The sequence below is a fragment of the Mustela lutreola genome, chromosome 9 (genome assembly GCF_030435805.1).
Source record: "Mustela lutreola isolate mMusLut2 chromosome 9, mMusLut2.pri, whole genome shotgun sequence".
Taxonomy (NCBI): domain Eukaryota; kingdom Metazoa; phylum Chordata; class Mammalia; order Carnivora; family Mustelidae; genus Mustela; species Mustela lutreola.
The window spans coordinates 126,029,668-126,056,090 of record NC_081298.1 but is presented as its reverse complement, the minus strand read 5'-3'; the positions used below and the strand labels follow the sequence as shown (position 1 = coordinate 126,056,090).

At 41.1% G+C, this 26,423-nt stretch overlaps 1 long non-coding RNA gene across 3 annotated transcripts; it reads right to left on the bottom strand.

Annotated features, from left to right (window-relative positions):
- Window positions 1-75: 75 nt before the first annotated feature.
- Window positions 76-26,408, bottom strand: LOC131807276 (uncharacterized). 3 transcript variants are annotated; one of them, XR_009344376.1, is made up of 5 exons: window positions 26,205-26,408; window positions 23,781-23,938; window positions 18,093-18,181; window positions 869-1,071; window positions 76-736 (listed from the first exon to the last, which is right to left on the bottom strand). It is a non-coding gene; the product is annotated as an uncharacterized LOC131807276 (long non-coding RNA). The 3 variants fall into 3 exon arrangements; XR_009344374.1 differs by lacking the exons at window positions 76-736; window positions 869-1,071 and adding an exon at window positions 3,872-4,398 and having other exon boundaries at window positions 26,205-26,378; XR_009344375.1 differs by lacking the exons at window positions 76-736; window positions 869-1,071 and adding an exon at window positions 3,872-4,398 and having other exon boundaries at window positions 26,038-26,256.
- Window positions 26,409-26,423: the final 15 nt, after the last annotated feature.

The window sequence follows — 26,423 nt, the reverse complement described above, 5'->3', positions numbered from 1 at the left end:
TGCAGATGTCTATTTGATAAATATCTTTTCTAAACATAGGTATGTATTTTCCCAATTTAAAAAAGGAAGAGTAGATTTATTTTTTTAAGATTTTATTTATTTATTTGAGAGAGAGACAGTGAGAGAAAGCATGAGCAAGGAGAAGGTCAGAGGGAGAAGCAGACTCCCCATGGAGCTGGGAGCCTGATGCGGGACTCGATCCCGGGACTCCGGGATCATGACCTGAGCTGATGGCAGTTGTCCAACCAAGGGAGCCACTCAGGCATCCTGGAAGAGTAGATTTAAACATGCACACACACACATACATACACACATGCGTAAACACACACGTGTGCATGCTCATACACACACACGCACACACACACACACACACACACACACAATCTAGGGTAAAAATCTAGCCCCAGTACACTTCTACTTCCCCCACCTCCTCAACTATCCCCTTGCTAGGATGGCTGCCAAGACATAGTGGACACACAGAGCAATGACATACATGGGAACAAAGACTGTTAATAATTGATTTCAGAAAACTTGAGAGTGATAAAGAATTAGGTTTGAGAACATAGAGGGGGGATGCCATCAGCATGTTGGGAACCGTCCATGGCAGCTGCAGGTTGTCTCAGAGGGGCTGGGGGACATGGGCCACCACCAGCTTCTGCCACAGTCACCAGAGTGCATCAGTCCAAGCCTAAGGTGGTCCTGGACTGGGCTCGACAGGGTCTTTCAAGGAGCAAAACTACAGAAGAGAGAGGTGGAACCGTTTCTGTAATTGGAGAGAAGTTTCAAGCACTTTTGCTTATACACAAAATTACTGAGGAAAGATCGGACAGAAATGCTACAGGTTCTGGGAAGTGTCCGTTGACTTTACCTCTGGATTCCTCAGGGCTTCACACTGCCCACCAGACAGCCATAAATGATATTTGTTTTAAATGAATCAGTGGATAAATGACACACGCCAAGGGGTGTCTGGGAGGCTCAGTGGGTTGAGCATCTGAAGCTTGATCTCAGCTCAGCTCTTCAGCTTAGGGTGGTGAGTTCGCCTGTGTGGGAGCACCACGCCCAGTTAGGAGCCTACTTAAAAAAAAAAAAAGAAAGAAAGAAAGAAAGAAAGAACACATCAAGACATTAATGGTGGCTGAAACTGAATGGTAGGATTTGGCACGTGTTCTGTATTTTTCAATTTTATATTCCATAATGGGAAAAAAAGTTCTAATAAAAATATCAGATCTTGGGTGCCTTGGTGGCTCAGTCGCTTAAGTGACCTACTCTTGAAAAACCAAAAAACAAATCTTTTAGTCTCAACTTCTTTCTTACAGACCAACCAAGTTCAGAGTCCTTCAGGTTGGCCCAGGCGTCCCCGGGTTGGCAGGAAGCACCTGGAGGCAGAATCAGGTCTCAGGCTTAGGATGGGGTTCAGGCAAACAGGTCCTTAATTGCTGTCACTCTACTCCCTAGTCAAAGGTCAACCATGAGGCTATTGACCTCTGTTAATGATGTTTGGAAACCAGTTAACCCCTGCAGGCAGCTTTTCTGGGCTCCTAGGATGCACCCTGGGCAAAAGAAATTTCCTTTCCATTCCTTGGTGCTTTGAGCCCTCCAGGCCAAGTCAGCAGAGTCTTTGATAGCAAAGGTTTATAATCTGGGTTTCTCTCCTCTGTATCCAAACAGGTTATTTTAGGAGGTTTTACCTCTATTACTATGTAAACTACTAATAGATTACTAAAGAATAAATGTAGTTTAGACCTTTAGTCCATATGAATCCTAAATTCTTTCTCTTTCCACCTGATGGGGCATGACATTATTGGAAATATTAAATGATGGGTTGTTAGGTTGGGAAGGGACCTCACCTGAGATCCTGGGACCAAGGATCCAGAAGGGGGTCCCGCAGGCCCAGCCAAGAGGCTCCTTGGCTTTGCACAGGATAGAAGTAAAAGGAGAGCAAGAGGGAAGTGAAAGGAGTTCACTGAGTAGCTTGAGTGACGGAGAATAGCAGACGGTGTGTCTGGGAGACTCAGAAAGGAAAAGAGAGTTGGAGGTGGGGCAGTTAGGGGTTGCTGAGGGTTAAGGGTTTCCATTGGAAAGAAGTCCCGGATACGTGTTCCTTCAGGAATCCAGGATAGGGTCCGACCAAAGGTCCGTGACCAGTGAATTATAGGTGCTATTTCATAAACTGCTGAAGGTAGGGAGCGTTGATGCCAGCGTCAGCTTAGGTTTGTTGGAAGCTAATGTTCTAGAACATGTTTGGGACCCGGCTCTTAGTCATTGTCAGGTGTTTGGGGGCCAAGGACGAAACTCAGAGAATGCTTAACTCTCTTGTTTCCCCCTTGGAGTGGGAATGCAGCTTCTCTGGTTTTTACTCAGATGCCAGGTGAAATATAGAATGTGAGTAAATAGGGCCTAGCAGGAAAACAGCAGAAATGGAGCCTTTTCAGTTTCCCTGCCTCACTGTTGTCTACTCCAGCTATGCCAGCTCTCTCAAATTATAGAAGAGGAAAAGGAGCCAGGAGGTCACACAGCTAGTGGATGGCAGAACCAAAGCTGAGAGCCAGGTCTTCTGACTTTGAATCTAAGGAATTTAGATAAAGGAAATTAAGATAGATCAATTTAAATACAGAATCATAGGAACTTCTAGCCACAAAAATGCATTAAAGATAGTTTGAGATAGCATTTGATCCCACAAAGAAGTTCTTCAAAAAGATCCCAGTTCTTCAAAAAGGCTTCTTTTCCTAAGGAGGAGAGGAAATGAATAGAATATAAAAACAGGAGGGAGTATGGAGAGTATGTGCCTAAGAATAAAGCAGTTCTTTCAAAGTCAGCTCATGAATACCTTACTTATCTAGATGTCCTTAAATCAGCAAATGTGACCACTGGGAACAAAAGCTGTGATCTACAAGGAAAAGTACGAAATGTCTCATACAAATCACAAAAGGCTGCAAGATGGTAATATAGCTCCACAAAGAAGAACAATTGTTTTTTCTATGAGCGAACAACTACGTGTTAAGGTTTGAAAGGGGGCAAGTAATGGGGAAGCAGACACAAGCATCAACAAGGTTCAGGAAGGAACACAAGGAAGCAGACACAAGCATCAACAAGGTTCAACAACTCTTGATCTGGGGATCAAGAGGAGCTTCCTTACTGGAAGAGCTGACAGAGAGAAGGTGGTTTGGATCTCAGCCAGATGCATTTCCCAATACATCTTCCCTGAGCTGAATTTAGCTAGCTAGCCCCTGACACAGCCAGGCATCTCCGGGTCTCTCTTGTAGGGACAGGGTTGCTCAGGAGATGTCTGGATGACTGGCCGTTCCCAAAGCGGGAGCATTGAGAGCTTATTCTGCATTCTTACCAAGCAGTGAAATCACTTTTTGCTTGGGAAGAGGGAGAGGGGACAAAGACTATATATCCTTCTGGCAGGAGACGTTCCCTCCCCTTGGTGGAAATGTGAGAAGAAAAGGGTAAATGTTCCATGCCAACACCATGCAAGATTATAACAAGATTTATTTCAATAGTCTAGTGAAAGAGAAAACTAGAAAACTTCATTTAACTAATGACAAAATATACAAATGAGTAGATTTTATAAAATCAGTAAACCTAGAAAATCTGTTCCAACACCTTGCTACACACCTTAGGGTAATTGTGTGTCAAGAACAAAAAAATGGGGGCACCTGGGTGGCTCAGTGGGTTAAGCCTCTGCCTTCGGCTCAGGTCATGATCTCAGGGTTCTGGGATCGAGCCCCGCATCAGGCTCTCTGCTCAACAGGGAGCCTGCTTCCTCCTCTCTCCCTGCCTGCCTGTCTGCCTACTTGTGATCTTATCTGTCAAATAAATAAATACAATCTTAAAAAAAAAAGAACAAAAAAAATGGTACGTTCTGGAAGCCTGATGTTACCGCTTCTATCCCACTTATCTTCTGACTCACTTCCTAGAATCACCCTCCACCCATAATCCCAGGTTTACCATGGAAGTAGTCACCTTGTACCGTCATGCTACTGTTCCCTGACTACGGTCAATGAGGACACACCTAATGCGTTGGAACATTACTCTCTTCTGAGATATTCTGGGAGCCCCGAGCTGGTGAGAGCCCAAGCTTGGGCCCGCAACATGTAAATCTCAGCAGTTACTGGTTTTCAGTCATGTGGACTGGGGAAATGGTCTGCGCTCAAAGGAAGAGTAAGGCTAAGGTGTGGACAGAAATGGAAAGAAACAAGAAGAGAGTCCGTTGTTTTAACTTCAATTTATTCTTGATGCTCCTTTGCACTCCTGATCTTGAGTTCCATCAGGGACCCCCCCCCCCCAGCTTCTTTTAATTATTTCCCTTCTTGCTTGAGCTAGTTAGAGCAGGTTTCTGTTATTTGCAGCTGAAGGAATGTGTAGGACACATGCTCAGAAAAGCCAAGGAAGCTGTGAGGACAGAAAAGTGGTCATTATATCAAGTGACAGGAGTAAAGAACCTTGTGATTCAAGACACCCACTTCATCCTTCTAGAGACCTTGCTTTTACACCAAAACAATGAAGGAGTTGAATTACGTGATCACAGTAGCACAGCTGACCCTTGAACAACAGAGGTTTGAACTGCGTGGGTCCACTTACATGCAATCTTTTTTCAATACAGTACAGTGTTATAAATGCATTTTTTTCTTCTTTAAGATTTTCTTCCTTTTTTTTTTGGAGTAGTTGGCACATGATATTATATTAGTCTCAGATGTACAACATAGTGGTTCAACAACTCTGTACCTATGCCAGGCTCACACAAGTGTAGCCGTCATCTGGCACCATACAATGCTATTACAATACCATTGACTAGGTTCCCTACGCTGTATCTTTTATTCCTGAGACCTATTCATTCCATACCTGGAAGCCTGCACCGTCTGCTTCCGGTCACCCCTTTTGCCCATCCCCCTCCACTCTCTTATGATTTTCTTAACATTTTGTTTTCTCTAAGTTACTTTACTGTAAGAATGCAGCATACAATACATGTAACACACGAAGTACATGATAACAAACTGCTTATGTTATCAGTAAGGTTTCTAGCCACCAGTCAGCTTTTAGTGGTTTTTTATGAGGGGGTCTAAAGGATTATATACAGATTTTTGACTGTGCTGGAGTTAGCACCCCTAATCCTCAAGTTGTTCAAGGATCAACTGTGCTTTTAAAAATCTTGTTCCAATTCCTTCTGGCCCTCCTGGTTTCTAATGCAAAATCCATAGTTATTGTTCCCTGGTAAGTAATGTGTCATTTCCATGGCTGCTTTTAAGGTTTTTTTCCTTTATTTTGAAACTGCTATGATGTGGCACGGCTGGGTTTTTTTTTTAAGGCTTATCCTGTTTTGGATTCACTGAGCTTTTTGCATATGTAGCTTTATGTAACCCATCAAATTTGAGCATTTCAGCCATGATTTCTTCAAGCATTTTTTCTGTACCACATTCTTTCTCCTTTCTTTCTTGGACTTTAATGACAAATATTAGACTTTTTCCCCCCTGTATTATTTTCTTCATAGACCCCTGTATCTTTGTTCAGTTTTTCAAATTTTTTTTCTCTCTCAGTTGCAAATAACAGATGTGATTATGTGAACTTCCTTGAAATAGGAAGTTCATTCTGGATTATCTGGGTGGGCCCAAAGTAATCACAAGCATCCTTATAAAAGGAAGACAGGACTGTGGGGGACAAAAAAAATCTACAACAGAAGCTGTGTTTGGGGTGATGTGCTTTGAAACTGGAGAAAGGGACCATAAGCCAAGAATGAAAGTAGCCTCTAGAAGCTGGAAGAGGGGGGCGCCTGGGTGGCTCAGTGGGTTAAGGCCTCTGCCTTCAGCTCAGGTCATGGTCTCAGGGTCCTGGATCAAGCCCCTCATTGGGCTCTCTGCTCAGCAGGGAGCCTGCTTCCTCCCCTCTCTCTCTGCCTACTTGTGATCTCTCTCTGTCAAATAAATAAATAAAATCTTAAAAAAAAAAAAAAAAAAGCCAGAAGAGGCAAGGAAGTGGGTTCTTCTCCTGAGCCTCCAAAAGAAATGCAGTCCTGCTGACATCTTTATCTTAACCCTGTAAGAGTAAGTTCTGATGTCTGATCCTCATGACTGTAAGATATGACATTCGTTTTGTTTTAAATCACTATATTTGTAGTAATTTGTTATAAAAGCAATATGAAACAAATAGAATTCATGCAGTAACTTAAATTTTTTTTTTTGATTACTGTTATTACGATTTGGATCTTTCTGTTTTCTGTTTCTTCACCAAGACTTCATCCTCTCCTTCGTTTCAGGAATATTCATACTTATGACAACTTTATAATAATTGCTTTAATGTCTTTTTTTTTTTTAAGGTAATTCCAACATCTGTGTCATTTTAATATTGCTGTCTGCTGTCTGTTCATTGTTTTTTTTTTTTTTTCCCAAGTGAGTTGAGATTTCCTTTTTTTTTTTTAATATGCCAAGTAATTTTGGATTGTATCTGGACATTTGATGTTATGTTGTTTAAATCCATTGGAAAATGTTGATATTTTTGTGTTAGCAAGGATTGACCTGGTTTGATTAGAATCATGAGATCTGACTGACCACGTGTGGATTGTATTTTTAACATCAGTTCCCTTCCCAAAAGTCTTAAGTGCTATTCAGATCTGTTGCACATACGCCCCCAGTGGCCAGTATGGGCCCTGGGGATGGTCTGTCTCACTGTAGTTCTAAGTGTATGGTGGTATGCTATTTTAGGGTCAGATTCAGACATGCATAACAGGGGATGATCCCAGGATTTCATAAAACTCAATGGGGTCATCTTCTTGAACTCTTTATCCCTCAAGTCATACAGCACACTTACCCCTGTCTCTATTGCGTGTGTGTGTTTTCTTTTTAAAGACTTTATTTATTTGACAGAGAGAGATCACAAGTAGGCAGAGAGGCAGGCAGAGAGAGAGAGAGAGAGGAGGAAGCAGGCTCCCCGCTGAGCAGAGAGCCCGATGCGGGACTCGATCCCAGGACTCTGGGATCATGACCTGAGCCGAAGGCAGTGGCTTAACCCACGGAGCCACCCAGGCGCCCCTATTGCGTGTGTTTTAAACACAATTTTAAGTGCATTACAGAAGGCTTATGACAGAGATTTCCTTAATACACTCTTCTCAAAGTAGCATGCACATACCTGTTATAACCATCATTAGTACTTTTTCCCCCTTTTTTGGAGGGTGGTAGGGGCAGATGGAGAGGGAGAGATAAAGTCTTAAGAGGCTCCATGTTTAGCGCCAAGCCCCATGTGGCGTTTAATCTCACAACCCTGAGATTGTGACCTGAGCCAAAATCAAGAGTCAGATGTTTAACCCACTGAGACATTCAGGCACCCCTTTACTACATTTGTTAAAAAAATTCTTTAGGGGCACCTGGGTGGCTCAGTGGGTTAGAGCCTCTGCCTTTGGCTCAGGTCATGATTCCGGGGTCCTGGGATCGAGCCCCACATTGGGCTCTCCGCTCAGCAAGGAGCCTGCTTCCTCCCCTCTCTCTCTGCCTGCTTGTGATCTCTGTCAAATAAGTAAATACAATCTTTAAAAAAAATTCTCTAAATGAATTACAGAATAGCAATCACATCCATTCCCCCCCCCTTTTTTAAAAGATTTTTATTTATCAGGGCTCCTGGGTGGCTCAGTGGGTTAAGCCTCTGCCTTCGGCTTAGGTCATGATCCCAGGGTCCTGGGATTGAGCCCCGTATAGTGCTCCCTGCTCAGCAGGGAGCCTGCTTCCCCCTCCCTCTCTGCCTACTTGTGATCTCTCTCTCTTGGTTAAATAGGTAAATGAAATCTTAAAAAAAAAAAGATTTTTATTAACCTATTTGACAGAGAGAGAGAGCGAGAAAGAGAGCGAGCGCTCAAGCAGGGGGAGCAGCAGGAAGAGGGAGAAGCAGGCTCCCCGCTGAGCAGGGATCTTGATGTGGGACTCACTCCCAGGACCCTAGGATCATGACCTGAGCTGAAGGCAGACACTCAACCAACTGAGCCACCCAGATGCCCCATATCCATTACCTTTAAAAAGACTGCTTTGTGTGTAGCAGATGGATGGCACTCTTACAGTCACTGTTATTACATGTGTTTCTAAACCCTTCTCTTGGGACGCCTGGGTGGCTCAGTTGGTTGGACGACTGCCTTCGGCTCAGGTCATGATCCTGGAGTCCCGGGATCGAGTCCCGCATCGGGCTCCCAGCTCCATGGGGAGTCTGCTTCTCTCTCTGACCTTCTCCTCGTTCATGCTCTCTCTCACTGTCTCTCTCTCAAGTAAATAAAAAAAAAAAAAAAAAATCTTTAAAAAAAAAAAAAATAAACCCTTCTCTTGATGCATTACAGAAGAACTAAGTATCCTTAGAACACTTAATAATATCTTTTACAGGGGAACCTGGGTTGGCTTAGTCAGTTAAGTATCTGCCTTTGGCTCAGGTCATGATCTCAGGGTCCTGGGATCAAGCCCCTTGTTGGGCTCACTGCACATTGGAGAGTCTGCTTCTCCCTCTCCCTCTGCTCCACCCCCAGCTCATGCGCTCTCTCTGTTAAATAAATAAAATCTTAAAAAAAATCCTCTACAGGATAAAATCCAACCTCCTCAAGTCTAACTGATGTAATGAGATGGGTAGAGGCCATTTGATGGGTCACAATTGCCAATAGGAAGTGAACTGATTGCTTCCTGACCTGATAATACTCAGGTCAAATAAAAATGAAGGTGAGTACCATGCTGTCTCCTTCAGTGTGGGGCAGGATTAGTTTGGACCTTTATCTCACACCTAAAGAATAAGTCCCACCAAATAGGAGTTTGCATTCAATTAAAATTCCACTGTGTTAGGGTGACAACGATATATCAAAAATATAAAAGCAAGAAAATAATTTATTTCAAAAAGCAACTTTGATATTAGTTTATTAGAGCAATGCAGGCTTGTTGAAAAAAATTAAGATAACTAAAGATAATGTATAATTTAGAAACTGAAAGTACTCATGGCTCTTTTTCTGGTCATGAAATGAACCAAGCTGTATACTTTGCTTTTGAGATATTTACTTTAAAAGTGTTATGATTCCTGTTATTGTTTCTAAAAATGAAATGTCCACAACTTTCATGTTGCTCTCTCACACACAAAAGAAATATACAAAGAAGTTGTTTTTTACTTAATGTAGTTCTCAGATTGTTTTTCTTGAGTCTGAATTTTAAACAAATTTTAGAAAGGAAATTTATTGAAGAATGGCCCAAGAAGTGGAAATAACCTACCATACAAAAATAGTAGAATTAATAAACAAATTATAGATAGTTTTACATGTACTACCATACTTTATTATTTATTTATTTTTAAAATTCAAACAATATTTATTTATTTATTTGAGAGAGAGAGAGAGAGAGAGCACATGCTCAAGCACGAGCAGTGGGGAGGAGGAGAGAGAGAAACAGACTCCCTGCTGAGCACAGAGCCTGACAAGGGGCTTGATCCCAGGACCTGGGATCTTGACCTCAGTCAAAGGCAGATACTTAACTGACTAAGCCAACCCAGGTTCCCCTGTAAAAGATATTATGGTGGGCACCCCCACCATACCTTAAAGCCAGGCAGATATTAAAATGAGTGAACTAGATCTATATATACGGATGTGAATCAACCTCAAAACAATGTTAAATCTAAACAGTGTTGTAAATAGTTAAGAACAGTGGGGTACCATCAAGTACACACACATACTCAAAATAATGCCACATTGAATCTGGATGTGAACACATGTAATGAAAGTTTAAAATATGAATAGGAATGATAACCTCAAGATAGTGGTTACCTCTGGGGATAAAATGGAAAGAGAGAGTAAAGATCTAGAGCTTCAGCTGAAACAAAAAAGAAACAAAGTCCCAAAACATGGGTGGCAAAAGATTAACATCTGTTAATTTGCGGTGCTCTGTGGATCGCAAGTATGTTACTTTCCATATATTATAGTTAAAATGGATAATGATGATGATGATCATGGACAGAGAGGTGAGGAAACCTTCCTTCCTTTGACTGTTAAGAGAATATTTGGGGGCATCTGAGTGACTGAGTTAAATGTCTAACTCTTGATCTCAGCTCAGGTCTTGATCTCAGCGTCTTGATCTAGGGGTCATGAGTTCAGGCTATGGGCTGGGCTCCATGCTGGGCTACTTTAAAAATAAAAGGCCATTTGATTCATCCTTATGCTTTTTCTGCTAAAAGATAAGATTTTTTTTATGATGTAGCAATTTTGTAAAGGAAACTTAATTTTTGAATAGTTATACATTTACAGAGAAACTGCAAAGATAGTAGAGTGAGTTTTCATAGACTCATATACTTATTATAAACATTAGTATGGTAAATCTGCCACAATTAATGAACTAATATTCATACATTATTTTAAACTGAAGTCTGTACTTTATTCAGATTTCTCAGTTTTTAAAAATCTAATATCTTTTTTCTATTTCAGCATCTCATCCTGGAAATCACAATACATTTAGCCATCATGTTTCCTTCGGCTTCCAGACTAACTGGGATTTTGTAGAATGTCCCTCGGTTGAAATTTCTACTGTGTCCTTATTTTACCACTCTGAGCGAAGTGTAGAACTTCTTACCTCTTTTATATCTCATTTCTTTTCCCCCGTTTTATAATAGTTGTCTTAAATATTTCTCCTGCATACATTCAAAACCACACCAGTGTTATACTTTTTTAAAACCAGCAAATATAATTTTAAAAACTCAGAGAAATGCCTATTGTATGTACCTGTATTTTTACTTGCCATGTTCTTTCTTCTTTCCTGATGCTTCAAGGCTCTTTCTTTTATCATTTTCCTTTTGTTTAGAGAACTTCTTTCGGCCATTCTTTTATTTTTTTTTTCCAAAATTTTATTTATTTATTTGAGAGAGTGAGAGAAAGCATGAGAGGGGAGAAGGTGAGAGGGAGAAGCAGACGCCTCATGGAGCTGGAGCCTGATGTGGCACTCGATCCCAGGACTCCAGGATCATGACCTGAGCTGAAGGCAGTTGCTTTACCAACTGAGCCACACAGGTGCCCTTCCTTCTTTTTAAAAAAAATTTATTTTTCATTTAAATTCAATTAATTAAAATGTAATATATTATTAGTTTCAGAGGTATAGGTCAGTGATTCATCAGGCTTATATAATACCCAGTGTTCATTACATTACATTCCCTCCTTAATGTCTATCAGCCAGTTCCCCCACCCTCTCACCACCTCCCCTCTAAGCAATTCTCAGTTTGTCTCCCATGATTCAGTCACTTATGGTTTGTCTCCCTCTCTGATTTTGTCTTGTTTCATTTTTTCCTCTCTTTCCCTATGATCCTCTGCCTTGTTTCTTAAATTCCACACATCAGTGAGGTCATATGACTTATTTCCCTTAGGATAATACCCTCTAATACCATCCACATTGCTACATATGGCAAGATTTCATTTTTGATGGCTGTGTAGTATTTCATTATATATATATGCCACTTCTTTATCCATCATCTGTCAATGGACAACTGGGCTCTTTAAACGATCTGGCTATTTGTGGACATGGCTGCTATAAACATTGGGGTGCACGTCCCACTTTGGATCACTACATTTGTTATCTTTGGGCGTAAACCCATAGTAGTACAATTGCTGGTCACAGGGTAGCTTTATTTTCAACTTTTTGCAGAACCTCCACACTATTTTCCAGAGTGGCTACACCAGCTTGCATTCCCACTGACAGTGTGAGAGGGTTCCCCTTTCTCTGCATCCTTGCCAACATCTGTTGTTTCCTGACTTGTTAATTTTAGCCATTCTGACTGGTTTAAGGTGGTGTCTGATAAGACATTTACAAATATCTTCTCTCATTCTTTCAGTTATCTTTTGGTTTTGTCAACTGTTTGCTTTACTGTGCAAAAGCTTCTTGTCTTGATAAAGTCCCAATAGGTCATTTTTGGCTTTGTTTCCCTTGCCTTTGGAGCTGTGTCTAGCAAGAAATTGAGGCAGCTGAGGCACAGAGTTTGCTACCTGTTTTCTCCTCTAGGATTTTGATGGATTCTTGCCTCACATTTAGGTCCATTTTGAGTGTGCTTTTGTGTATGGTGTAATTCTTCTGCATGTGGCTATCCAATTTTCCCAACACCATTTGTTGAAGAGACTGTCTTTTTTCCACTGGAAAGTCTTTCCTGTTTTGTCAAAGATTAATTGACCATAGAGTTGAGGGTCCATTTCTTGGTTCTCTATTCTGTTCCATTGATCTACATGTCTGTTTCTGTGCCAGTACCATAGCATCTTGATGATTACAGCTTTGTAATAGAGCTTGAAGTTTGGGATTGTGATCTCACCAGCTTTGGTTTTCTTTTTCAACATTCCTTTGGCTATTTGGGGTCTTTTCTGGTTCCATACAAATTTTAAGATTATTTGTCTTGGCCCTGTGAAACCAGTTGATGGTATTTTGATAGGGATTGCATTGAATGTAAAGATTGCTCTATTTGTTCTTCCAATCCATGAGCATGGAACATTTTTCCATTTCTTTGTGTTTTCTCCAATTTCTTTCATGAGTTCCCTATAGTTTTCTGAGTACAGATCCTTTGCCTCTTTGGTTAGCTTTATTCCTAAGTATCTTACAGTTTTGGGTGCAATGGTAAATGGGATCGACTTCTTAATTTCTCTTTCTTCTGTCTCATTGTTCATGTATAGAAATGCAACTGATTTCTGTGCACTGATTTTATATCCTGCCACTTTGCTGAATTCCAGCATGAGTGCTAGCAATTTTGGGGTGTAGTCTTTTGGGTTTTCCACAGAGTATCATGTCATCTGCAAAAAGTGAGAGTTTTACTTCTTTGCTGATTTGGATGCCTTTTATTTCTTTGTATTGTCTGATTGCTGAGGTTAGGACTTCTAGTACTATGTTGAACAACAGTGTTGAGAGTGGACAAACCTGCCATCTTCCTGACCTTAGGGGGAAAACTCTCAATTTTTCCCCATTGAGAATGATATTCAGTGGGCTTTTGTATATGGCTTTTATGATATTGAGGTGTCATATCTGTAGGCCTACACTGTGAAGAGGGTTTTTTTTTTTTAGATTTTATTTATTTATTTGACAGACAGAGATCACAAGTAGGCAGTGAGAGACGGAGAAGCAGGCTCCCCGCCAAGCAGAGAGCCCGATGCGGGACTCGATCAAAGGACCCCGGGATCACGACCTGAGCTGGAGACAGAGGCTTCAGCCCACTGAGTCACATAGGCACCCCACTGTGAAGAGTTTTAATCAAGAAAGGATGCTATATTTTGTCAAATTTCTTTTTGCATCTGTTGAGAGTATCATATGGCTCTGTCCTTTCTTTTATTAATCTGATTTATCATTTTGGTTGATTTGTGGATGTTGAACCAAACTTGCAGCCCAGAAATCCCACTTGGTAGTGCTGAATAATCCTTTTAATGTACTGTTGGATCCTATTGGCTAATATTTTGGTGAGAATTTTTGCATCCATGTTCATCAGGGATATTGGTCAGTAATTCTCCTTTTTGGTGGGGTCTTTGTCTGATTTGGGGATCAAGGTAATGCTGGCCTTAGAAAGAGTTGAGACATTTTCTTTCTATTTCTATTTTTTGAAACAGCATCAGAAGAATAGGCATTAATTTTGCTGTAAATGTTTGGTAGGATTCCCCTGGGAAGCCATCTGACTCTGGACTCTTCCTACTTGGGAGATTTTTGATGACTGCTTCAATTTCCTTGCTGGTTTGGACACCTGTGTGGCTCAGTTGGTTAAGCCACTGCCTTTGGCTAGGGTCATGATCCTAGAATCCTGGGATTGAGTCCCACATTGGGTTCCTTGCTCAGTGGGGAGCCTGCTTCTCTCTCTGCCTCTGCCTGCCACTCTGCCTGCTTGTGCTCGCTCTCTCTCTCTGACAGATAAATAAATAAAATCTTAAAAAATTAAAAAAAAATTTCTTTGCTGGTTATGGGTCTGTTCAAGTTTTCGGTTTCTTCCTGGCTTAGTTTTGGTAGTTCATACCTCTCTAGGAATGCATCCATTTCTTCCAGATTGCCTAATTTGTTGGCATATAGTTACTCATAATATGTTCTTATAATTGTTTGTATTCCTTTGGTGTGGATTGTGATCTCTCCTCTTTCATTTTATTTATTTTGGTCCTTTCTCTTTTCTTTTTGACAAGTCAGGCCATCAGTTTATTAATCATTAATTGTTTCAAAGAACCAGATCCCAGTTTTGTTGGTCTGTTCTACTGTTCTTTTGGTTTCTATTTCATTGATTTCTGCTCTGACCTTTATTCTCTTGTCCTGCTGGGTGTAGGCTTTATTTGCTGTTCTTTCTCCAGCTCCTTTAGGTGTAGGGTTAGGCTGCTTATTTGATACCTTTCTTGTTTCTTGAGAAAGGCTTGCACTGTTATCTACCCTCTTAGGACTGCCTTTGCTGCATCCCAAAGATTTTGAAAACTTGTGTTTTTGTTTTCAGTTGTTCCATGAATTGTTTTAGATTCTAACTTCCTGGTTGACCATTCATTCTTTAGTAGGATGTTATTTAGCTCCCATGTATTTGAGTTCTTTCCAACTTTCTTCTTGTGATTGAGTTCCAGTTTCAAAACACTGTGGTCTGAATATATGCAGGGAATGATCCCAGTCTTTTGGTATCAGTTGAGACCTGATCTGTGACCCAGGATGTGACCTATTCTGGAGAATGTTCCATGTGTGAAGAATGTGTATTCTATTAATTTAGGATGGGACGCTCTGAATATATCTGTGAAGTCCATCTGGTCCAGTGTGTCATTCAAAGCCCTTGTTTCCTTGTTGATCTTCTGCTTAGATTATCTATTACAATGAGGGGGGGTGTTAAAGTCCCCTACTATTACTGCATTATTATCAATGTGTTTCTTTGATTTGTTATTAATTGGCTTACATAATTGGCTGCACCTATGTATAAATATTTACAATTATTAGATCTTGTTGGATAGACCCTTTAATTATGATATAGTATCCTTCCTCATCTTTTATTACAGTCTTTGGTTTAATATCTAATTTGTTTGATGTATGGATTACCACCCCAGTTTTCTTTTGATGTCCATTAGCATGATAAATTTATTAAATTTATCACTTTAAATCTGGAAGTGTCTTTGGGTCTACACTTGATCTTAGCCAAAAGGCCGAGAAGCGATGTGTGTCTTTGGGTCTAAAATGAGTCTCTTGCAGACACCATATCAATGGGTCTTGCTTTTTTATCCAACCAGATATCCTATGTCTTTTGATGGGGGCATTTAGCCCATTTACATCCAGGGTAACTATTGAAAGATTTGAATTTAGTGCTATTGTATTACCTGTAAAGTCTCTGTATATTTCTCTGTTCCTTTCTGGTCTATGTTACTTTTGGGCTCTCTCTTCACTTAAAGGATCCCCTTTAATATTTTTTGCAGTGCTGGTTTAATGATCACAAATTTTTCATTTCTCTTTGTCCTGGAAGCTTTTTTTATCTCTATTTTGAGTGATATTCTTACTGAATAAAGTATTCTTGGTTGCACATTTTTCTTATTTAGCACCCTGAACATATCATGCCAGTACTTTCTGGCCTCCCAGGTCTCTGTGGATAGATCTGCTGCCAGTCTAATGTTTCTATCCTTGTAGCTATGGACCTCTTGTCCTAAACTGCTTCCAGGCTTCTCACTTTGTCTCTGAGATTTGCAAGTTTCACTATTATATGTCAAGGTGTTGACTTACTTTCATTGATTTTTTTTAAGATTTTTTTTTTTTTTAATTTGACAGACAGAGATGGCAAGTAGGCAGAGAGGCAGGCAGAGAGAGGAGGGGAAGCAGGTTCCCTGCTGAGCAGAGAGCCCAATGCGGGGCTCCATCCCAGGTCCCTGAGATCATGACCTGAGCCAAAGGCAGAGGCTTTAACCCACTGAGTCACCCAGGTGCTCCATTTTCATTGATTTTAAGGGGGAGATTCTCTGTGGTTCCTGAACTTGAAGGCTGCTTCCTTCCCCAGATTAGGGACATTATCTACTATAATTTGCTCCAATATCCTTCTACCTGTCCCCCCCCCCCCCTTCTTCTGGGATCCCAATTATTCTAATATTCCTTTGCTTTACCATATTACTTATCTTTCCATTTCTCCCTTCACGATCCAGTAGTTGTTTATCTTTCTTTTTCTCAGCTTCTTTATTCTCCATCATTTTGTCTTCTATATCACTAATTCTCTCCTCTGCCTCATTTATCCTAGCAGTTAGAGCTTCCACTTTTGATTGCATCTCATTAATAGCCTTTTTGATTTCAACTTGGTTGGATTTTAGTTCTTTTATTTCTCCAGGGATTCTCTAGTGTCTTCTGTGCTTTTTTCAAGCCTAGCTAGTATCTTTATAGTCATTATTCTGAACTCTAGTTCTGACATCTTACTTATGTCCATACTGATAAGGTCCCTGGCAGCCAGTACTGACTTTTGTTCTCTTTTTTGAAGTGAGTTTTTCTGTCTTGTCATTTTTGAAGAAAGTAATTGCTTTTCTATTCGCAGAGTTGCAGTTATTTTCTTAGATCTCTGCTTGAGTTCACAGGTGTTCAGAATGATTTGATAGCTAGCTAGCTGAATTCCTGGAACCAAACAAAACTAAGGTCTCCTACTCCTCCACCATCTAACTAATATATAATGTTGAATTCAAATTCAAATACTACTGAATTTTAAATTTTTCCCACCAAGACAGCTCAGTTGTTGGAGAAGCAATGTTGATTTGTTTGGGACAAGAAGGTAGAGCCCCCAGCATTCCCCCTAAGAGCCCTGTGCTGAGCTCAAGAAGGATTTAGAAGTATTTGCAGCTTTTCAGTCTTGAAGACCACAGGAAGAGCCAGGGTCATAAAGGAAGGCTGCCTGGGAAGAACCTGCACAGTTTTTGAGCCTCAGAGAAGGAGAGTCCCAAAGTAGTTCTGGCTTGCACCCAACCCCCTCTGGGCACACCTCTCTCAGACTCCATGGTCTCGCCTGCAGTAATTTATCTAGATCCTGTCATCCTCTTCCAGCTCCTCCTCAGTCTTCCCAGTACCTTTGAGAGCAATACGTCTTCAGGGCCAGGGTGATGATGGCCATGGCTGCCACGGACTCCAGCCACAGACACCTTCTTTATGAGAGAATTATTTCTTCTAATATATTTCTAGGCTTTCATTTCTAAAATAAAGTCTTTACTTGTAGCACTTCATTAAGCTTAAAGGTTGTGCCTGTACAAAGATGGAATTTTTTAAATTACTGATTAAAAGTGCCTTTATCCTACTTAATTCTTCCCTTGGCTTTTTTATCTATTTCCTTAGTTACAAGACTTATTCCTTTCTAGGAATTTGGGCTCTTTTTGAATCCATTTTAATGTCTTCATTCTTTATTTCAAAATTTTCTAGAAAAACTGTTGTTTCTTTCTTTTTTTTTTTTTTTTAAAGATTTTATTTATTTATTTGTTAGAGAGAGAGAGAGAGAGAGAGCACAAGCAGGGGGAGCAGCAGGCAGAGGGAGAAGCAGACTCCCCACTGAGCAGGGAGCCCGATGTGGGACTTGATCCCAGGATGCCTGAGCTGAAGGCAGATGCTCAACCGACTGAACCACCCAGGTGTCCCTGTGGTTTCTTTCTGTTGATTACCTACCTACTGATTTAAGAGGGGACTGGCTGGTGGCTACCTTAATGGCTTACTTCTCAAATGATTCTCTTTGGCCTTTCTTATTCCCATTCTCATTTCCCAGGAAGAGAAATCCCGCATGAGAAATTTGCTGTTGCTTACATCAAAAACTTACAACTATCTTCCCATAGATAAGAGACAGGTTATCCTAAACAAGCGCCCTATTAACATGGGTCCCTTCCTACTTCGTAAAATGTTAGACCTTTACAGTTTTATACATACTGCAGGATTTTATAGTTCTACAGTTTTAGCTTTGCAAATTTGCCATAATGTTCTGGTAGATAGTCTTAAAAAGTTATTCAAAGCAACTTTACCTAAAATAATAAAAAGCTCATAAATTATAAACACTGAGTTCATGATATTCTTCTATCTTTCTCTGGTCATCAATAGACGTTTGACTGTAGGAAGTATGCATATGTTATTTTGTGCTTTTCTTTGGAATATATTGTTATTTTACTTTTAGAAATCGAGATAAAATTCACTTACCATAAAATTCTAAAGGATACATTTCAATATTTTTTAGTATATTCATAAGGGTGTGCAACCATCACTAATTCCAGAACGTTTTCATCACCCTAAAAGAAACACCATACTGATTAGTAGTTATTCCCAATCTTGTTCACCCTCATCCCCTGGCAATCACTAATTCACTTTCTAATCCACTTTCTGTCTCTATGGATTTACAAATTCTGGACATCTCATGCAAGTGAAACCACATAGCATACGGTCTTTTGTGCCTGGCCTCCTTCACTTAGCATAATGTTTACAGGTTCATCCATGTTGTAGCAAGCCTCAGTCCCTCATTCCTTTTTATGGGTGAATAATATCTCATCGATTGGATACACATTTGTTTTGCTTATACATTCATCAGTTGATGGACATTTAGGTTGCTTCCATTTTTTGGCTATGATGCATAATGCTCCTCTGAGCATTTATGTACAGGTTTTGAGGCATATACCAAGGAGTGGTATTGCTGGGTCGTATGGTAACTCTGTCTAACTTTTTAGGCACCAGCAACAACACACAATTCTAATTTCTCCTCTCCTTGCCAACACTTATTTTCTGGAGTTCCCTCTATTTTTTTTTTTTAACCCACTCACTGATCTTTTTTTATTTTATTTTATTTTATTTTTTTTTTAAGATTTTTATTTATTTGTCATAGAGAGAGAAGTGAGAGCAAGCACAGGCAGACAGAGTGGCAGGCAGAGGCAGAGGGAGAAGGAGAAGCAGGCTCCCTGCCAAGCAAGGAGCCCGATGTGGGACTCGATCCCAGGACGCCGGGATCATGACCTGAGCCGAAGGCAGCCGCTCAACCAACTGAGCCACCCAGGCGTCCCTCACTGATCTTTTTAATGATTATATATTTTATCACATTGATTTACCACAGTTAATAGCTTGGGTCCTTAATTCATTAGAATTTTGACTATTTGCATTTCCCCTGGCAATGATAAATATGGCTCTTTCTAACTCTTGACAATAAAGATTCTTTTCTTTCATATTATTTCCTGAAAGCATTTTCTTCCAATGTGGGATTGCTAAGGCTACGAATATGAAGAGTCTTATATCACTTGTTGCTACAAGCAACATACATTTCTTTATTCCCTCACAGCCCAATTTAATTCAGTAAAAACTTACTAAGGCCCCCCTCTTTCTTGTCACTCACTGCCTCTGGAGGTGGCAGCTGTCTTCTACTCAGCATCATGACTGCCCTCAGACTTCTGGCGAAGCCCAAGATTGTTAAAAAGAGGACCAGGAAGTTCGTCTGGCACTGTCAGACCAATATTATCAAAATAAAGTGCAACCAGGGGTGCCTGGGTGGCTCCGTCGGTTAAAAGTCTGCCTTTAGCTCAGGTCATGATCTCAGGATCCTGGGATGGAGCCCCATGTCAGGCTCCCTGCTCTCAGGGAGCCTGCTTCTCCCTCTCCTCCCTGCTCATGCTCTCTTTCTCTCTCTCTCTCTCTCTCATAAGTAAAAAAAAAATCTTAAAAAAAAACCTTGGGTGCAACTGGTGGAAATCCAGAGGCGCTGACAATAGGGTGCACAGAAGGTTTGAGGGACAGATCTTGATGCCCCAGCATTGGCTTTGGGAGCAACACCAAAACAAAGCACATACTTCTCAGTGGCTTCTGGAAATTCTTAGTCCACAGGGTCAAGGAGCTTGAAGTGCTGCTGATGTGCTACAAATCTTACTGTGCAGAATTGCTCACAATGTATCCTCCAAGAATTGTAAAGCCATTGTGGAAAGAGCAGCCCAACTGGCCATCAGAGTCACCAATCTTCATGCCAGGGTGTGCAGCAAAGAAAATGAATAGATAGCTTATGTGCCTGTCATATTTATGTTAATAAAGCCATAAAACTACCAAAAAAAGAAAAAAGCTTACTGAGGATTTATTGAGTACTAGGCATTATGTGAGGTCCGGGCTTTACAGATGTGGTACTTAGCTTCAAGGAACTTAAAGTCCAGTAAGACAGATAAGAAAATAGGTAATTTCATAACACGTAAGTATGAAGAAACAGGTATGCACAGGATGCTGTGGAAGGACAGAGAAACAGTGGGAAATCAAGCTTGCATGCATGCATGTTGGGAGGAGGAGTCAGAGAGGAATAAAGATGAAAGTAATTCAGAGCAATCAAGGGAGCAAGATGTTTTAAAGAAACAACAGTGGGCGGTGGAAGCTGATGAAAAGTCGGATAAGAAGTCTGAAGGCAGGGTGCCTGGGTGGCTCAGTGGGTTAAGGCCACTGCCTTTAGCTCAGGTCATGGTTCCAGAGTCCTAGGATTGAGCCCTGCATCGGGCTCTCTGCTCAGCAGGGAGCCTCTTTCCTCCTCTCTCTGCCTGCCTCTGCCTACTTGTGATCTCTGTCAAATAAATAAATAAAATCTCTAAAAAAAAAAAAAAAAAAAAAAACAAAGAAGAAGTCTGAAGGTGTCCATCTGATTTAGCAACAACGCCTGGAAGCAGCAATTTCAGTGGAGCTGGTGAGGCTGGAAACCAGAATGATGAGGGTTGAGAGTGAGTGGGAGATTTGGAAGCACGAGACAGATTATGTTCAGTAAACAAAGCCTTGTGACAGGGTTTTTAACTGTTTTAGTTTTTGACATTCTTTTTCCCAATACCTTAACACAATTCAGTTTAAAACCACAACTATTGGTTTCCAAATCTGTTCCTGATGAAGTTTATTTCCAGTTCTGTCTTTTAGCTGTTGTAGCTAATTTGAGGCAGTACAGTATTTGCAAAGTTGACTGTAATATAGTCTTCCCATCCTTCCGGGTAGACTCCATTGCCAGGTGACTTTGCCATTCTATTCATTAAGAGGTGAATCTGTTTTCCTTCCCATGAATCTGGACTGGCCTGCTGATTTGCTTTGTCTATAAGAATGAGACACAAGGGACACTGTGTGACTTCTGAGCCTAGGTGTTCAAAGGCTTTGCAGTTTCCATTTATGCTGTCTTGGAATAGTAGTAAGACCAGCAAGACTAGCAGGACTGCCCAGCTAAACCTAGCCCAAAATGCTGACCTACAGAATTATGAGCAAATAAAATAGCTGTTATTCTAAGCTACTAAGTTTTGTGTGATCCATTATGTGGCAATAAATAACTTTTACATCAGCTGAACCTTTTATTTTCTTGCAGCTCATGCCAACTGGTAAGACGTCTCATAATGAAAGGCTAAGTATCATTAGTGTACTTAGAGAGCTATTTCTGTATCTCATCTTTTAGATTACTTATCTAAATATTAATTCAGTATCTCGAAGTCTTCAGAGAGTTTTGATTCCAACACTTTCTTATTCTTGAGTCAATTCTCTGTCCAAGATAAAATATCTCACACTTTTAACAGTGAACTTTTTAAAAGGGGAGTAGTAAGGGGAGGAAGGAAGAGAGGGAGAAACCTTGAAAAGCCAAGGCACTGGATAATACTGGTCACTCATAGAATGAAGTAATAATGTACTCCTTTCCTGGAGTCCATGTATTATTCAATTTTGTATCTCGAAGGTCCATAATGGTATCTGTGTTTGGCACATGGCTAGAGTTCAACAAGGATACATGAAAAGATAATGAAGTTGCTACTTCTACACATTGTTTCATATTTGTATGTCTTGTTTCCTGAAAGTAGAGCCAGATTCTGCTAGAGTTCTGGTCCAGTAGGCAGCACAGCCTTGAGTACATCAAGGAAGATCTCAAAGCCTTATGCAGTAGATATCTATGTGGGCAACTATTGCCCGAACCTCTGCCCCAGGTTTTTGGGGATTCCTACAGGAAAATGAAGCACAGCAATATTTCCTAATCTCTTGCTCTTCTTAGTTTTTTTCTGCTACTACATTTCTCTTCCACTGAAAACTAAATAACTGTCGATCTCAAGTCCAGTGATCTCAAAGTTTCATGAAGACAAAAATCATCCTTACTCCAAAATGGGGTATGTAGGGGCGCCTGGGTGGTTCAGTAGGTTAAACATCTGCCTTCAGCTCAGATCATGATCCTAGAGTCCTGGGATTGTGCCCTGTTTTTGGCTCCCTGCTCAGCAGGGAGTCTGCTTCTCTCTCTCCCTCAGCCCCTCCCCCCTCCACTCATGCTCTCTATTTCTCTCAAATAAATAATAAAAACAAAATCTTTTTTAAAATGAGGTGTTTGTATGGCTCCAGGCTCAAACTGAAATAATAAAAAGAATGGTGGTTACATTTGGTTATAACTGCAGACCTGACATCAGATGGGCAAAAAGCAAAAAGGAATATGAAGAAAGGCATAAGAAATAAGGAGAAGGGGTGATGCCATTGTGGCTACTCATCTGAATGATTTGTACTTGGTTCACCTACAGTTCTGCTTCCAGTCTAGTGTAATAATATTGAATAATACTGAATACTGAATAATACTGAAGAGAGGGATGTTTGTATTGGAGAGGTATCGATTCTCTGCTCAGAAAATACAGATGCTTGGGTCACTACCAGAACTTTAAGAATGCTCAAAATAAGCCCAGTATAAAATTTTGCCTGAGGGACGCCTGGGTGGTTCAGTTGGTTAAGCATTTGCCTTTAGCTCCAGTCATGATCCTAGGGTCCTGGGATTGAATCCTGCATTGGGCTCCTTGCTTAGTGGGGAGCCTGCTTCTCCCTCTGCCTGCTGCTCCCCCTGCTTGTGCTCTCTCTCTGACAAATAAATAAAACTTAAAAAAACCAAACTTTGCCCATTTTTTTTTTTAGATTTTAGATTTTTTAGGTATTTATTTTTTTAAATTTTATTTATTTATTTGACAGAGAGAGACACAGAATGAGAGGGAACACAAGCAGGGGCAGTGGGAGAGGGAGAAGCAGGATTCCTGCTGAGTAGGGAGCCTGATTCGGGGCTCAATCCCAAGACCCTGGGATCATGACGTGAGCTAAAGGCAGATGCTTAATGACTGAGCCACCCAGGTGCCCTGTAGATTTTATTTTTAGGTAATCTCTACACCCAATGTGGGGCTTGAACTCACAACCCTGGGATCAAGAGTTGCAGCTAGGCACACCTGTCTGAGATCAGTTTTTAAAAAGAATTTTCCTTTTATGTGTAACAGTCATGCTCATGAATAATGGCTATAAAAGAAATAATAACTCATCTCTAAAACAGGAATGGTAAGTATGCAGAGAGTCTAAATAACTAGTACTGTCATTCATCTCTTAACTTCATATCACAGTAGTTCCTGGTTCTGTCTGAACCTTTACACTGATTCTCTGAGTTTTGAATGACTACAGACACAACTGAGTTTGTGTTCAAAGGTTAAGGAAACAAAAATGGCCAGAAAACCACTGAGAGGTTGGCGGGGTGACAGGTCCCAGAATACCATAGACCTTATCCACCTCCACTGACATGGGAAATAGGAGGTACAAAGTAGTATTAGCTTATGCCAAATCTCAGTATATTGCACAGACCTTTTCTGTGATAAAGAATTTGATTGATGACCCACTCAAATCGAATTTCGACACTTTCTTACCTAGTAGGATTATGTTTGAGAAAATAAAAAATATAGCAAAGCCCAGGCAGAGAAACCCTAACCTAAAAGGTTTACTCTAGCCAGGGAATTCCATTTTTAAGAAAAAATAAGCAACTTAATGAGGCTGTTCAGTTCTTTCCTAGTCACCCCCCACTGCCTCTAGCCTTGACTAAAAACTGACTTGTGAATTTTCCTTTTTTAAACATCTTACTTGGGTGCCTGGGTGGCTCAGTCAGTTTAGTATCTGCTTTTGGCTCAGGTCATGATCCTGGGGTCCTGGGATCAAGTCCCACAAAGGGCTTCTTGCTCAGTGGGGAGCTTGCTTTTCCTTCTCCCTCTGCTGGCCCCTACTTGTACTCTCTTCTTTCTCTGTCAAATAAATAAACAAAATCTTAAAAAACAAAACAAAACAAAAAACCCCAAACATCTTGCCATGGTAACTTACAGAAGCAAGGTGTAGCAGAAAAATTATCTAAAAGTTTGATGACATGTTCTCTTATTCCAATTTTGCCACAAACTGGGTGACTTTTGGGCAAGATATATAATCCTTCTGTTGTTCTGTTCTGTACAATTAGAGCAACTACTTGGCCCATGGCTCAGGCTTGTTAAGATGACCTAGTGAGATGCCAAATTACTTTGAGAATCATAGAATTAGCATAAGGCATCACTATTATTTTAAAATGCAAACCAAATCATCATCGTTTTATAAGCTTCCTTGGGACCCTTGGCCATTTTTATGGCTTTAATAACTTATATTGGAGTTTTTAACTATATTAGTCCTTAACTTTCAATTTTCTAGATATCTCCATTTATCTGACATCCTCTTACTTAAGACGAAATAAAATAGGAATGCCAGGAATGAAAACACTTTTTTTTCCCCCAGATTATAGTAACATTGCTTCTAGCCCAAATATTTTCTGTGATGACCGTTCTGGAAGGCAGAAAGTATGATCAGTGTATGAGAGAGAAACTTCAGCCGGTGAGGAGGCAGACAAGGGGTGGGTAAGCACAGGTCCTATAACAAAAGTCATTTGAGGGGAGATTGGGTGGCTCAGTTGGTGTCCCCTTTGTCTCCATGCACAGTGGGGAGTCTGCTTGAGATTCTCCCCCTCCTTCCTCCATTCTCTAAAATAAATAAATCTTTAAAAAGGCATTTGATATGAAGAATTTTTTTCTCTTCATGTTATTTAGAAGAAACACATAGGGGATGGAATCTATAGCATTTTACTTGGGACGTAGCTCCAGTCTGATGAATATATTGTCCAAAACTTGTATTTAGTGCAAAGGTGTGTCAACTCAGGATTCTTATCAGTACACAGAAGGGATTTTAAATACAGTACATGCACAAAGGCATTACGTTTATGTCGAAGGAGGTGGTTTCATAGTTTTCCTTTCATTAGAGCCAATTTCCTTCTTAAAGGGAGATCCATATTTCTAATGTCCACAAGGCAGACACTACACAGCACATCACAGCACATCAGAGAGATCTTTGCTCATTCATTCATCAAAATGTATCAACAATGTATTACCTTTAAAGCACTGGACTATAGCACACGGGGAATATTAAGATGTACAAGATACAAATCCTCTCCTTAGGAGTGAGGGGAAACAGTCATTCAAGTTTAATCTGCCATGTGCCAAGGCTGATGATAGAGGCTTTGTATCTACTACCTCATGAGAACCTTATACTTTAGAAGGTGAGCTAAGACACACGCAGAAATAATAATATACTTGGCATATGCTGAGCATCCAATAATTATGTTTAATGAATGAATATAAGGAACCTACGAGATCTCAAAATAATCACTCTCGTTTCAGAGACCCAGAGATTCAGAGTCCCTGTGAGGTAGTGGTTTCCGACACCAAGAACCTCATTTCATGTTGGGTTGACCACTTCCGAGCTGTATAATGAATGGTCTGACCCTGGGCAGGTTGAATAACCTGAATTTTTATTTCCTAACCTGCGATTTGGGTAAAGAACCTCCCACTTCATAGTATTGTTATGCGGGTTGGTGATAACGTCTGTAAAGCTCCCCGCGTAGAAGGCTCTTGAAAAAGCGGTAGCAACCAGCACTATGATTAAATTTTACTACTGGATTGATACACTCTAACCATTGATGTAGTCCAGTTCTGTGCATGCACTTCCTGCAAACGCCCTTAAAGACCCCTAGAGACTCAGACCAGTGCTTTTACCTGGTGCGAGACATTAGCAATTTCACTTTGATAGAGAGGAGTATGGAGAGGCCTGAGGGATTTGTCTCCAGCGCCCTTTCGCGGCCCTTTATAGACTGCAAAAAGCCTGGCACCAAGGCTCCCCACCTGCTTCTCGACGTCTAATCACGGTTCCTATGCACCTACTACGCGCAACGCGGCGCACCGCGCCAGGACCTGCAGGGAGCCGGCCCGTACCCTTTCTCTGGTCTTTTACGTCACGGTTTGAGGCGACTAAGCCCTCTTCCCTGACGTACTGTTGAACTGGTTCGCAGGCAATCGCGGTACCCCCAAGGACACCTCCAAATCCCCACACGCGTGCGGAACCACAGAAACTCCCGCCGCCCGCCTCCCGCCGCAGGAAGGAGCAAAGACCCCTGGGAAATTGACCTTTCGCCTCCGCTCACTCCTTACTTCAGCTCACCAATTTTGACGCTAGCGAATGAAGCGACGAGAAAGCCTGGGAGGCGGGACTTAGTGTTGTCCGATTCACACTGATTGGACTGCGACGGCGTGAGGGGGTGGACCGCGTGAACAGGCTAGCGACCCTCCCTCGGTGAGCCGGGAGAGGGGGAGGCTGCGCTTGCGCACTGGGAGGCGGCGGAAGTGGCCTGAGGCGGCTACGCGTGCGCGGTGGGCGGAG